The sequence below is a fragment of the Protopterus annectens genome, chromosome 2.part1 (genome assembly GCF_019279795.1).
Source record: "Protopterus annectens isolate FY-2018-M chromosome 2.part1, PAN1.0, whole genome shotgun sequence".
NCBI lineage: Eukaryota > Metazoa > Chordata > Ceratodontiformes > Protopteridae > Protopterus > Protopterus annectens.
The window spans coordinates 1138385524-1138398431 of NC_056729.1; positions in this window are offsets into that span (position 1 = coordinate 1138385524).

Here is a 12908-nt window from a genome sequence, read left to right on the forward strand (position 1 = left end):
ACTTTTCTCCCGGGCCTCCTGAAAAGCGGGCTTTGGGCCCAGTGGACTTCCCCGGTTATCAAACTGGAAATAAATAAATAAATAAATAAATAAATTTACTTTTACTGTTGTAAATGACTATATTAAAATGACACCTAATTTAAGCAAATTGCAATTCATCAGACCATGAAATTAAATGTTACATCATGTTAACTGTATCTATTCTTCCTAATTAAAGATGTCCTTTAATTTTAACAGTGTTTTATCTTCATTAATGAATAAAACTTTGAAGAATCATGTTATGATTTGAGAAGAAAAACAGCAGTTGCGGTGTAGTATATACTACATGTTAAGCAAAAAACAGGCAAAGAAAAATGTGATGTTAGGAGCCTAAACAAGAAACTCCACTCCCTACAAGCCTTTCTCACCCTGTAGGACATTGACATCTGTGTAATGACTGAGACAGGGTTTAAAATATGAGAGAGCACCAGCTGTGCAGGGCTATAATGCCCCCCAAACATTATGACTAGCGACTGCACAGGAGGGGAAAACAGGTGGAGGTGCCTCAGTCTACATTCAGAAAAGTCTGACATCAAGGTGGGTAAAATGGGATGATGCACTAGAGGGTCTATGTCTATGTCCAAATAACCATAAGGCCTCAACCTTGTCTGTGACATCAATAAGACTTGTTGGTGGGACAGATTTGTGTCCCAGAGGCTCCCCCATCTGTGGAATAGACTCTCTCTCCATGTTAAACAGAGCACCTCTTTAAGCCTTTTTTGAGAGAAACCTGGATAACTGGATGGGAAATAGAAAATACATCCCTGGGATTCCACCCATGTCCCTGCTGGACAGGGGCATTGGATTCTGATTTATCTATACATGGGCTAACCCTTGGCTAGGCTTATAAGGGCCTCAGGGCCAATAGCCTAGTAACTTCCTATGATCCTATGCTCCTATGAAAGGTCCCATACCATATGTAAGCTAGCTATAGAACTCCCTCTGTGACAAAAGAAAGCCACAACGCCTATCTACAGAAACTAGAATCACTCAGTATTAAATTCAGTACTATTTTCCTACGTGATCTAAACTATCCTATTAAAGACTGGGAAACATACACTACTACTATCACACAAGCATAGAGATTCCTGGACTTTCTCAGTATAAATGCCCTGGAAAAAATAGTCAAGAATACACACTAGGAGGAATAACATCTTGGATTCTGTCCTTACAAATACAAGAGGATCTTGGACCATCCATTGCGTATCTTTATCACTTTATAGGACTGACCATAAAGTAGTCTCCTTCAAAATAAAACTGAAACCAATGATCCCTCCCATGCAAGGTACCTTTAGAAATTTCTTTAAGACAAACAACCTACTCCTAAGTGATACATTGACAAGCTTCAAATCCCCACCAACCCCATTTAACTCCACTGAATATGCAGAAACATAGACCACCACACTATACCAGCATATAAACACCTGCACAGATGCAGCTGTACCCCTAAAGAACAAGTGCAGAGCAAACCCCAAAAACAAACTCACATGGTGGAACCATAATATCAGAAAGCTTTATAATAAAAGAAAAAGAATTTTGGCCAAATGTAAGAACAGTAATTCCTTGAATGTTAGAGCCTTCATCACTGAAATAAACAAACAACGCAGAAGCTTAATAAAATCTACCAAAGTCAAGTTTAAGGCTAAAATAGTTACCAAAGCTAAAGACAATCATAAGGCATCTTTAGTTGCAGTCTTAATATCAAAAGCACAGCACAGCAATGCCCTGAGCTGATTGTGAGTGATGTTACCTACACTGAGACTGAATATATAGTGAACCTACTGGCTGATAAATTTAGCACTAACTTTACCTCTCTCTTCACTTCATCTGAATTGCCTCCAGCTGTTACACAAGACCAAGTCCTAAAAGTGGTATAAAAAGCTAAAAATACTGCAGCTATTGTTCCTGGCAATATGTCTGGATACATTTTAAATAGCAGGAAATATGATTTAGCCACACCGCTAAACAATACTGCTCAATCTTAGCCTACATACAGGTTTTGTACCAAGCAAATAGAGAAAAGCTACAGTCACTCCCTTGCATAAGGGAAAAATTCTACAGATCCAGGTTATTACTGACATGTAAGTCTGACCAGCCTTATATGTAAAGCCATGGAAGGAATTATCATGTAACTAATTAGTCAGGATATAGGGAGCTTCTAAACACTGGATCCATTTCATTTTGAACTCAGCAAGGACAGGTCATACTTACTCAACCTGCTGGATTTTTTTAAAGAGGTTGCCAAAGCAATGGATGAAGGCAAAATGGTACCCACTGGATACCTTGACATGGCCAGAGCTTTTGATACAATTCCCCACTAAGACATAATAGAAGAGCCAGCTGACTCACAGATAGGATGCAGATAATCAAAATAGGGGAAATTACCTCCATAAAGAGACCAGTCACCAATGGAGTTCCCCAGAATTCTGTGCTGGGATCTCTCCTGTTTGGAATCATCTTTTCTGAAGTAAGAGCCAATATCAAAGATCATTGGCTGACTAAGTTTGCAGATGACTACACGCTAGGAGCATTAATTAGCCATCCTGTGGGAAAGTTTGTCGCAAATAAATAACTGGTGCCAAAATCATGGATTGAAACTAAATGCCAACAAATGCACTATTATATCCTTTGGGAAGTCATCTATCCCAGGGAACTACCACATTAACAATACAACCCTAAGAGTTGACCCAGTTCCTCGGGATTTGGAAAGTTAGGTGGACTGTAGCCTAACTTTTGACCAATATGTGCCCATTGTTGTAATAAAGTCCTTCTATATTTCACAGGTTATAAAAAGGAACTGTGTTTAGATCTAGGAATGTCATTGTTCCCCTTTACTCAGCCCTCATTAGACCAATCATTGAATATAATGCCCCATTCAGTGTATATCTATCCAAACACATGCTGCAACTGAAATTGCCCAAAGAAATACCTTACTAAAAGGATGCAATGCATAAACAACATGTCCTACATGGACCAACTCATAGCCCTGTCACTTTCTTGGTATCATACAGATTGACAAGAGGTGACCTGTGTCTGGCATACAAGGCATCCTCCAACCCAATGCTGATAGATTTACTGCACATCGGCAATTCAAATGACATCAGATATACTCAGTCTAGGGAACTAAACCTCTTCTACAACATCAACAGAATGGTTTGGGGGACAGATGCATCTGACAGAGGATACCACTGCTATGGAACAGACTCCTCATCCACATAAAATAAAGTTCATCCCTGTCCCTATTTAAGTGCAAGGTTCTATGGATGGGAAATAGAAAATTTACCCCATGACTGGTCCCTGTCCTACTAATGGACAGCGGCATCTCCTAAATACTTTATCCCATGTATCGGTTCCCTCAAATTATCTATGGTATGATCCTATTTATTGTTATTAAGGGTAATATACAATAATTGACCATGGCATGGGTAAGGCCGGTTTCTAACCAAATGGGATAGGTTAATTCAAGCTCAAAAAGTGAAGCTAGTTAGTCTTAAAAAGGATCTCAAGGGCAGCTAGCCTAGTACTTACTTATGAGCCTATGAACCATAATAAGATATATATATTCTATATTTCATTATGATAAAATCCCTTTACCCCGAGTTACCAGAAAAGACTGTAATCTCTGTCCTTGTATTCAGTCTCTTATAGACTCCTGAAGGGAGATCTATGCCATTAGAGACCCAGTGTTCCTGGAACTCTTGCATATCCATAAATCAAATAGCCCCACAAATACCAGGATCAGGGGTCTAAATCTTGACCAGAAGATAAAACAAAGTGGAGAGATAGGTTCATCATCCAATGCCTTCCCCAACTTCTGGAATATTGTCAGAATGCATCTTAAGCAGTGAGATACATTGCCATCCTTCAAGAGGGAACTGAAGGATTAGACAGGTAGTTGCACATTCACTATGGTTTAACTAAACTGGCCCTACTCAAGAGTGACAGTTCAGGCCAAGTCTAAGTACTGGCACAGCATACATAGTCATGTGACTCAGATGTGTTTTTAATTCCTGTGATCCTATGATCTAATCCTTCTATATTTTAAAAAAATATATTTTTTACTTACATTGCACAAGCTGGTAATAAAAAAAAACTTTTATCTATATTCCAGAAGGTATTTTTAAATGCTGCTGTATCTTGAGACTGTTTGTGTAATGGCTTAATATTTCCTTGAGACCTGATGTTTACTTTGGAACTGAATTTCCTTTGCACTATTAAAGGAGTGGATGGCTTTAGGTGCATTTAATATACTGGGTGATGACTGTCTGAGGTAAAGAGCTCTCATAAGTGAAGGCCGTTCTTAAGTGTATCGTCAATCAGGCTGGTGTACATTTCTTCTAAGTTTACATATATACACACATGCACATATGGACACACGTTTATTCTATATGTGCTCATTTCCTAGTTGCCCCTTATTTTTGTAAATAAGAAATGCTTTCCTCTTTAATCATTCTGATCTGTCTGTAATAAGCCCTCCAAGGAGCAGTCGTGGTTGTTAAACTCTGCTGTTCTCCCAGCATGTGTTCTACCGGAGGTAAGAAAGCATTTCCACATTACACTGCTCAATTAGTACTAATATGAAAGCTTGATAAAGTAAGTTCCCATAAGTAAGCACTTGATCTTTTCTTATAATAGAAACGGCACCAGAGCTGAAAAGATACCAATATTCTAGCCTTACATTATTATGAAAAAGTTGTTACCTTTTGTTGTGTTTCTTGCACTATTGTGTTCTTTTATTTCATTTTTAATTAACTCTGGAAAAAAAAGATGCTGCAACAGAACCATTTTGATTGCTGTTTTTTTTCCAAACCTAATGTGTTTTGGTACCATACTTATAAATATGCTGTAGTGATGTAGATACAAAGGGTTTAAAAGCACTGTTGCAGATTTGCAGGTTTTGAATCAATGGATGGACAGGAGAGATTTTGGCTTAACAAAACCAGCAGTGATCATATTATAAAGGAAGTTCATTGGTGCATGAGCACACACACACACACACACACACACACACACACACACACACATGCTTACATCTTTGTACACTCATAACTCATTTAAAATACCAAGTTTTGGAATGGAATAACAACATCAAATCAATTTACTATACAAAGGCAACATCTGTTGAAATATATGAATAACAGTATTGTGTGTGTCTTCACAGTATGCAATAATTATTTTGGAAAAACAGCATAATATTAATGAATATATGTGCTCATAGCATGCATTACTTATTTTGGAAAAATGCCATGGTATTAATGAATATATACTTATACTGCTAGACACCTTCATCTTGAATGTCCAAGAGTATGTGACTTATACAGTTAACAAATACTTGCAACACTGTATCATAATCTGCTTCATAAAATAAAACAGAGGATGCTAGAAAACAAGTGAAGCCACAGTGAATGAAAGTCTTGCAGGCCCAGGCAATGAGGACCATGTCATCATCCAGTAACTGGTGCTGTCTAATTTGGTAGTGGGGATGACATGTGGAATATGTTACAAATAAGTAGACATGGAAATGAAAGGAAAAACAGCCCAGTGATTTTGGTAACATGTAGTCACGGCTAAAAATAAATGAGAGGTCATATAAATGAAGTGAGGTCTTCTGTCTAAAAGAACACAATTAAAAATTGCTTTGAAAGTCTGTTAATAATATATGACAAACCTGCTAAAGGCAGTAATAAAACCAAAGTATATAATTTGTTTAAAATGTTTCACTTCTGAAGTGAAGCAAATAAGGTTGGAAATGTTCCTCTGCAAGTTTATCGTCAGCTTCTTTATGCTGTATTATAGTTTACAAATATAACAGAGGATTGGTAACTTAGTGGTTTATCATTTAGTCCTAAGCATTAGTTAATTTGTGCTGTTAGCTAAAATCAAATAAATGGATATCAATGCTTGAGTCATGGACGGAGAACAAATACATGTATGGCAGACACCTAGTCAATTACTTTCCTTGACAGATTGCATAATCTAGCAGCAAATATACCTCTCTCTTTTGCTTTCAGAAAATCAATGAAACATTATTAAGTACCAAAACTCATTTTTGTCGGAGGGGAGTGGGGTGAAGTAATGTAAGCCAATTACAAGCCAAGCAGAAAGACCCTGTTTTAATGCTAACATCAAAAAATGGACCCTAACTGGGTAGAGGGCATTTTTGTAATGAACTTATATATGATATCAAGCACAAGTAGCACCATTTAGCTCTTATTATCTTTTCCTCATAGTTAGATGTCAAGGTTTTTGTTTTTTTCTGTCACCTCTTTTTAATATCTTCAGTACAAGCTATATTCTGACAAAGAGTCAGGTCCTAACTGCTCACAGACCACACTCTCATAGTGAGGAACCTGAGTGTCTTGCAGTTTACAAAGGCTGCTGCTCATACTCAGACCTGATAGTGTGTTCAGCCAAGATGTGGCAGCCATATGGAGATAGTGGAGCTGGTGAATGTCACCCAAACATATAGCCAAGCTCAAGTAAGATAAGTGCTGCAACCCACATGAGGAAGCAGGAGTTTAGACTAGTTGGGGGTAAGGCACCTGTCATTTTGAGCAAGTGGTAATAAGCAAGTCAGAAGTGAGCGGATAGCATAGGAGTAGATTCATAAATAGGTTCATAGATAAGTACTCAGCTAGCTGTCCTTGCAGACCATTTTAAGCCTAGCCAATCTCCCTTCAAATGTGATAATCAAACCCTGTATCTTGTGCTTATGAGATAAATGCCTTAACAACTATGCTGACTGTATAATACCCCTGCTAAATAGATGGCTGCATCCTCAGCAGTGATTCACATTTATTTTGCTTCTTTATTTCTTATGTCTTTCTTGTACTATAGTGGTGAGTATCCTTGTCTGTTACACTGAAGACCTGGGTTTGATTCCCTGAGGAGGAGGAGCTGTATTTTAATTCCATTTATTTGTACTATGAGTGATATATAATTATTAACTATGAGATGGGTAAGTCCAATCTAAAAACAAACAGGATAGGTTAATTAATGTACCAAAAGGGAAACTGCAGCTAACCTAGTACTTAGCTATGAGCCTATGAAGGCAATATATGGATATTCATATAACATTGCATAGCAAGATGTCTGCCATGAACTGGCAATGAGTGAGAGCATAGTCTGAAATTGGTCAGGTGTTATATGGGGCAGGACTGGGTGGTGACTGTTTTGTGTTATTTAGCAAATATGAAATATTTTTGCTGGGATGATTTTGACTTAGGTCATGGCTGAAAAGAATGTTCAGACCAGGCAACCTACCTGGTTATCAACTAAATAAATAAATAAATAAACAGTTGAAAGCCATTTATGTCATTCAGTCAGGTGCAAAGCAGCAAAGTTATCATGGGTGCAAATGTCAAAGTTGTTTTGGATGCTTCTGTAGCTAGGAAACATAGGGCTGTTGAGTTGAAACCTTGATCACTGGATGGGAAACCATAAATTCACTCCCAGTCTGAAGCCCATGTCTCGAATGGAGAGAGGCAAACAGTATGTTAACTAATCCCAAACTAACACATCCCCCCTACAGACATAACAGTTAGCAATCCCATTACTAACATACCCCAAAATATTAGCACCTAGTGTACTTAAGAACAAAACTGGGTTGGCTTGCACAGCTAGGCTTATACAGATTTTGGTGGCTGATAGCCTAGTGCAGATCTAGGAACCTATGATACTAATGAAGGAGGGGCTTGAGAATGAATGGAGTGTGACTTGGGATATGCCTTTATTAGATATGAGCTAAGGTGAGCTAGAAGGCTGCACTTGCTTTGGGTGAAAAAAGGGAATGGAGAAGGTGCACACATTATAGATTATTGGAGTGTTATCTCTCTGACTACCTATATGTGTAGATCTGAGGTGACATTTTGGGTATGTACAACAAGCTAGGTGGAAACTTTAGAAGCATGGAGGAGGACACGAATGACAGATGAGCAAAAGGTATATTAAAAGATATATTGAAGAAGATGGGGGAATGAGAGGGATAGGCACATTCCTTGGTGGGATGGAGTAAAGGTAATATGGAGGAGGTGAATCCTCAGGCACACAGACATGTTGAGCAGCAGAAAGAATAGAACATTGGAGGGTTACTGCCACAGGTGGGAAAGTTGAAGCATTAAAGCAAAAAGAGATGAAGACCTAAGAAACTGCAGAGAAGATGAATTAAAAGCTTATATCAGACCATCTGAAAGAAAGGGAGTGATGCCATAGGACAATTTTGGTGAGCTAAGGGTGACAGTGACTCAAGAGTGCTGGTGTGACCACAACATGTCTTGAGTGGCATGGTCAGGATGTGCTTCATATGTTTGTAAGTGTTTATGAGGATTTGCACATAGAGAAGGTAGACGCTCAGGAAATAGATGAACAAGAGGAAATGCCTGAAGACAAAGTATGTTGACACAAAAGGCGAGGGGAAGACAGAGAGAGAGAGAGTGATTGCACAGGGATATTAATGTGAAACAAGTCATTTGTGTAATAATATGAGTAACAAGAGATATGCTGGTGGCATATTGGCTTTGTACAGTAGAGACCACAAAAGACTACTGTCAGTTGATATGTGAGTTCATCAGCAGGAAATATAGAACAACTGATGGAGTGTAGGTTGCATTATTTGACATTAAATGGCATTTGATTCAGTGACTTAAAATATTTCTGTTTCATATATTTGCCGTTGTACAGCCCAAATTTTCCTTGTGCATGAATGCCCACAGAAGACCTTTCTTACAAAGCCTATGTCCATACAAAGGGTTGTGAGCAGGTCACATGCCTATATGACATGGAGTTAGATACTATATTAATTATCAGAGCAGTCATGTCTATTGGGCTAGGGTGAGCTAGGTTCAAAACAATGTGGCAAGGCACAGCATGAGCATAGCCATGGCCATATATTGAGGAACATGTGATGGTGTCTGTCATATCTGTGTATTTCAGTATTCTCATCATTTTAAGTAATGCCGAGGTCATGATCAACAAACTGTCATGCATATTCTGCTATCTATGTTGCCTAACACTATGTAGAGGACTATCTAGGCACAGAGTAATGACCAGCTTAAACAGATTTCCACTACAGTTTTGGAACTCTGTATGAATATCAACACATGCATGCTGGACGTGCCCAGCCCAGTGGTCATGAAGAACAATTAGCATCTATTTCAGTGGCCCATAAACAAATGGTGCACAGAGAGTACATTCAGTTGCATCCAGCTGATATCCAGAGAGTTTGTCCTAATTCATTTACATATTATGCAATGCACACAATCTGCCACATGACTACATGTATGGGCCTCCAAGAGATATCTCACCCTAAAATATTGATGCAGTCTACCTTATGCATTATAAATTTCTCTTCTGCGTACTTCATCAAATATGTGTCCCTTTGAGATGTGCAACATTTTTTTTTTGTTTTATTTTTTTATTTTTTTTTTTTTATTTTAATTGCATTGGATGTCCCGATAGTGTATGTCCATTTTCAACGGAGGCCCAGGGAGAAAAGCTCCAAGGGTAAGTAGATACAGTATTACATAATACCAGCATTATATTACAAACACACTTATTACAGTTCCATAAGAGTTAAACAGTTTATACAGTTAACAGTTACAAATAGCTTCTGATACAAAATTAACAAATAACTGATAAAACACATTTTTACAGTCTTTAGCCTAGATTTAGCCAGAGGTTGATACATTTGGATATAGCCAGTTGGTGAAGTCTGTTTTTTCTAGTTTAGTTTTAATTGAAGGAAGAAAGTAGTAAGGTATTAGCTGGAAGAAGATCATCCACTTAAGAGTTTGCAATTTTGGTCTGCAGCTGTAATAATTTTGCTGGGGTAGATTATTAGTTTGTTGGAGGAGTGAAGCAGAAGAGGTGGATTTTATAGGTGATATATTTTAATGTTAGGAGTATTTAAGTGGATTATATATTGTTCGGATTATAGAGATCAGTTAGTTATGTTATTCTGTGGTTATCAAGGATACCAGCGGTAGTTTGATAACCAAGCTTGCAATGAATTGTGATAAAGGCAGGCCCCCAAGGGTTGGCATTCCAGGAGTGGTTGTTGCAAATTGAGAGTTTAAGTTTACAGTCTTGTTCAAAGAGTCAAATAGATTAGAGGGATGCATAGAGAAGGAGTTGAAGAGAGAGGAGAGTATGGCAATTTTCTTTAGCTGAGGTTAGGAAGGTTTTTATTGAAGTGACCAGTTTTTTTTGATGGTTTTTGAAGTTTGGTTAACATTGTGGTCTATGATGGAGATTATTGTTTACCCAGAATAGTTTAGTATAATAGATGTATTAAGATTATTAAAGATGATTTTGGCATTTGATTGAAATGGTAAAGTGAAAAGAGTAATTTAGGTGTTGGGTTTTAGGATTTTAGTTTTTTTTTGTGATTGGGATATGGATCTAGAGCAGTTTTCTATTGTTCTACTGGGGTGTGGGTGGTCTGGTGGCTGAACATAAGTTTACTGGAAATCAGACTGAGCAATCAGCATTGGATCACATTTGACAGCTAAGCTTGGGTTGTTGTCACATGAAGATCTAAGGAATAGAGAGAAGCCCCAATTCCTGGTAGGAGAGGTAGGTAGGTACAAAGGGGTGTTAGGTAAGGTTAGAGAGAGTTTGTTCTGCTTCCATCAGCACCTGGCTGACCGACCAAAGGAGGGATTGAAACCATTATCTGGCTCCAGCATTGGCAGAATGTTGTTTGCAGGGATTTAATTAAAGTTGGTGGTGATATTGATTGAAAGCCTTAGATCCAAAATGAGGAGATATATAATTTGTTATTGGATTATGATTATGGTTGTTAGTGTTAGTAAAGGCTAGGAGGGCTGAAGTGATGAGGTGATGAGGGCCGTGCTGAGTGTCTGTGCTAATAAGATTTTTTTTGGATTAGGTGGTGCATGAGTTTTTCCATAATCTTTGCAAGTGGAGAGAGTATAGCTATTGGCCTATAATTGGAGAATTCAGTAGAGCTGATAGTATGACTACCATCACTTTGAAAAATAAATTGTGACGCACAAAGAAAATAGTGAATTATGAAACTCATTGTTACACATTTCAAACATTTTTGCATGATAGCTTTAAGTTGAATATCGCAGTACCTCAGAGTAGAGGGAATACTCCAAGGTACTGCAAACATAGACTTAGTATATATTCCCTTATTCACACGAGAAGTTCCACAATCTTCATAATTTCAATTTATTCCCATCAAGCATGGTTCACATATGTGGACACAGTTTGGAACACATGCTAACTTGAGAAGTCTTGAACCCTGATTACCACATTTCTCCACCACCTAAGAAGATGATGATATGCATTTTTAAGATGTTCCTTCATATCACAGCCTGCTTAGACTGGAATTCCATAGGCCATAGGTACCCTGAGATATCATCCCAAATATATGGGCATGTCAGTCATCGCACAACTATCTGCATACCCTACTAAGAGTAATATACGAACAGCATATGTGTCTCATATGTTTCATATTTGCTGTAGCTGCACTGCTGTTCATGATGTTGTATATGCCAAGATAGTGAGATGCTCGTTTCAGAAGCCCTCATTAACACTGTGATAGGCACTGTATGTGGATATCTGGCTTTGAATTTCAAATAGTACCCAAAATAGATGTCGCAGTGGATTTGTTGCATTCCAAAGGTCTACTCATGCTTGACATGTCACAAGCAATCCATTAATGATGTACCTTTTTACGTGCACATGCAATTTTCTGGAACTACATGTGCCAACAAGACACACATCATGACTAAATGAGTGTGTTTATTTATTTATTTATTATTATTATTTATTTTACATTTGTTGTCCTGGTGTGTCCAATTGAGCTATTGCCATTTTTCAGCAGAGGCCCGGGGAGAAAAGCTCCAAAGTTTTACAATGCAAATAAAACACAGCAAAACAGATACACTTCCATAAAAAATTACAGTAGGGAGGTTTTGGTAGTTAGAATACAAAAAACTATATACATGTATATTACTGAAAGATAAGATGTAAGTATATACAAAGATGTAAGTATATACAAAAAGGTTAATGTTAAAAAGTAAAATGAGTTGTATGTTTTTGGTTTAAAAAGAGAGAGTATGCTAAAGATAGGGGTGTATATGCTGAGTAGCAGAGACTTAAAAGGTTATATAATTTAGGGAGCAAAGTATAGAGGCAGCATTAGAGGTTACATAGGAGGCATAGGCTGAATCAGTTAATGCTAAGTTAGTTAATACTAGGTTTTAGAAAAATTAGTTTTGCAGAATTATAAAGGTAATAATCAGGGAGGGTGAGTACAGTGGCATGACCAGTGTCCACCTTTATATGTACACCAAACTGTCAGTGTTTATTTTAAGGTTCATTTTGCTTATGTGTTACATGGCATGTGGCCACAGTTCACTAGATATGATGCTGTATATGTTGTGTCACTGTTACCCAGTGAATGATGTTTGCATCATGCTAGACTTTGGCCATCATATGATTGGTTCATGTGGCAGCCCTTTAGTTTAACTGTCCAGCATACATCCAAATATAAGACAACAGATAAAAATAGCAGCAGTGTGGATGAAAGCAGGTCCATCACAAAAACAGTAAATCCAAACATGAAAACAGGACCAAACAGCACAGCTTAACACAATGAAAGTTAATTTATGGTAAGTGCTTTCATGCCCAGAAAAGATGCTTCATCAGACTAGAATGCAAAGTATAATGCAGACAACACATTTATATAACAATCACTCAATAAAATCAATTAGTAAAAAAGATCACGTGATTTAAGTGCTGGTTTTAAACAAGAGTGTTTATCAGCTTCCATTGTAATGATCCATTTCATTTTTGCATGTTTAATAGTATTAACAAAATCATCTCCCCATATGTCCTTA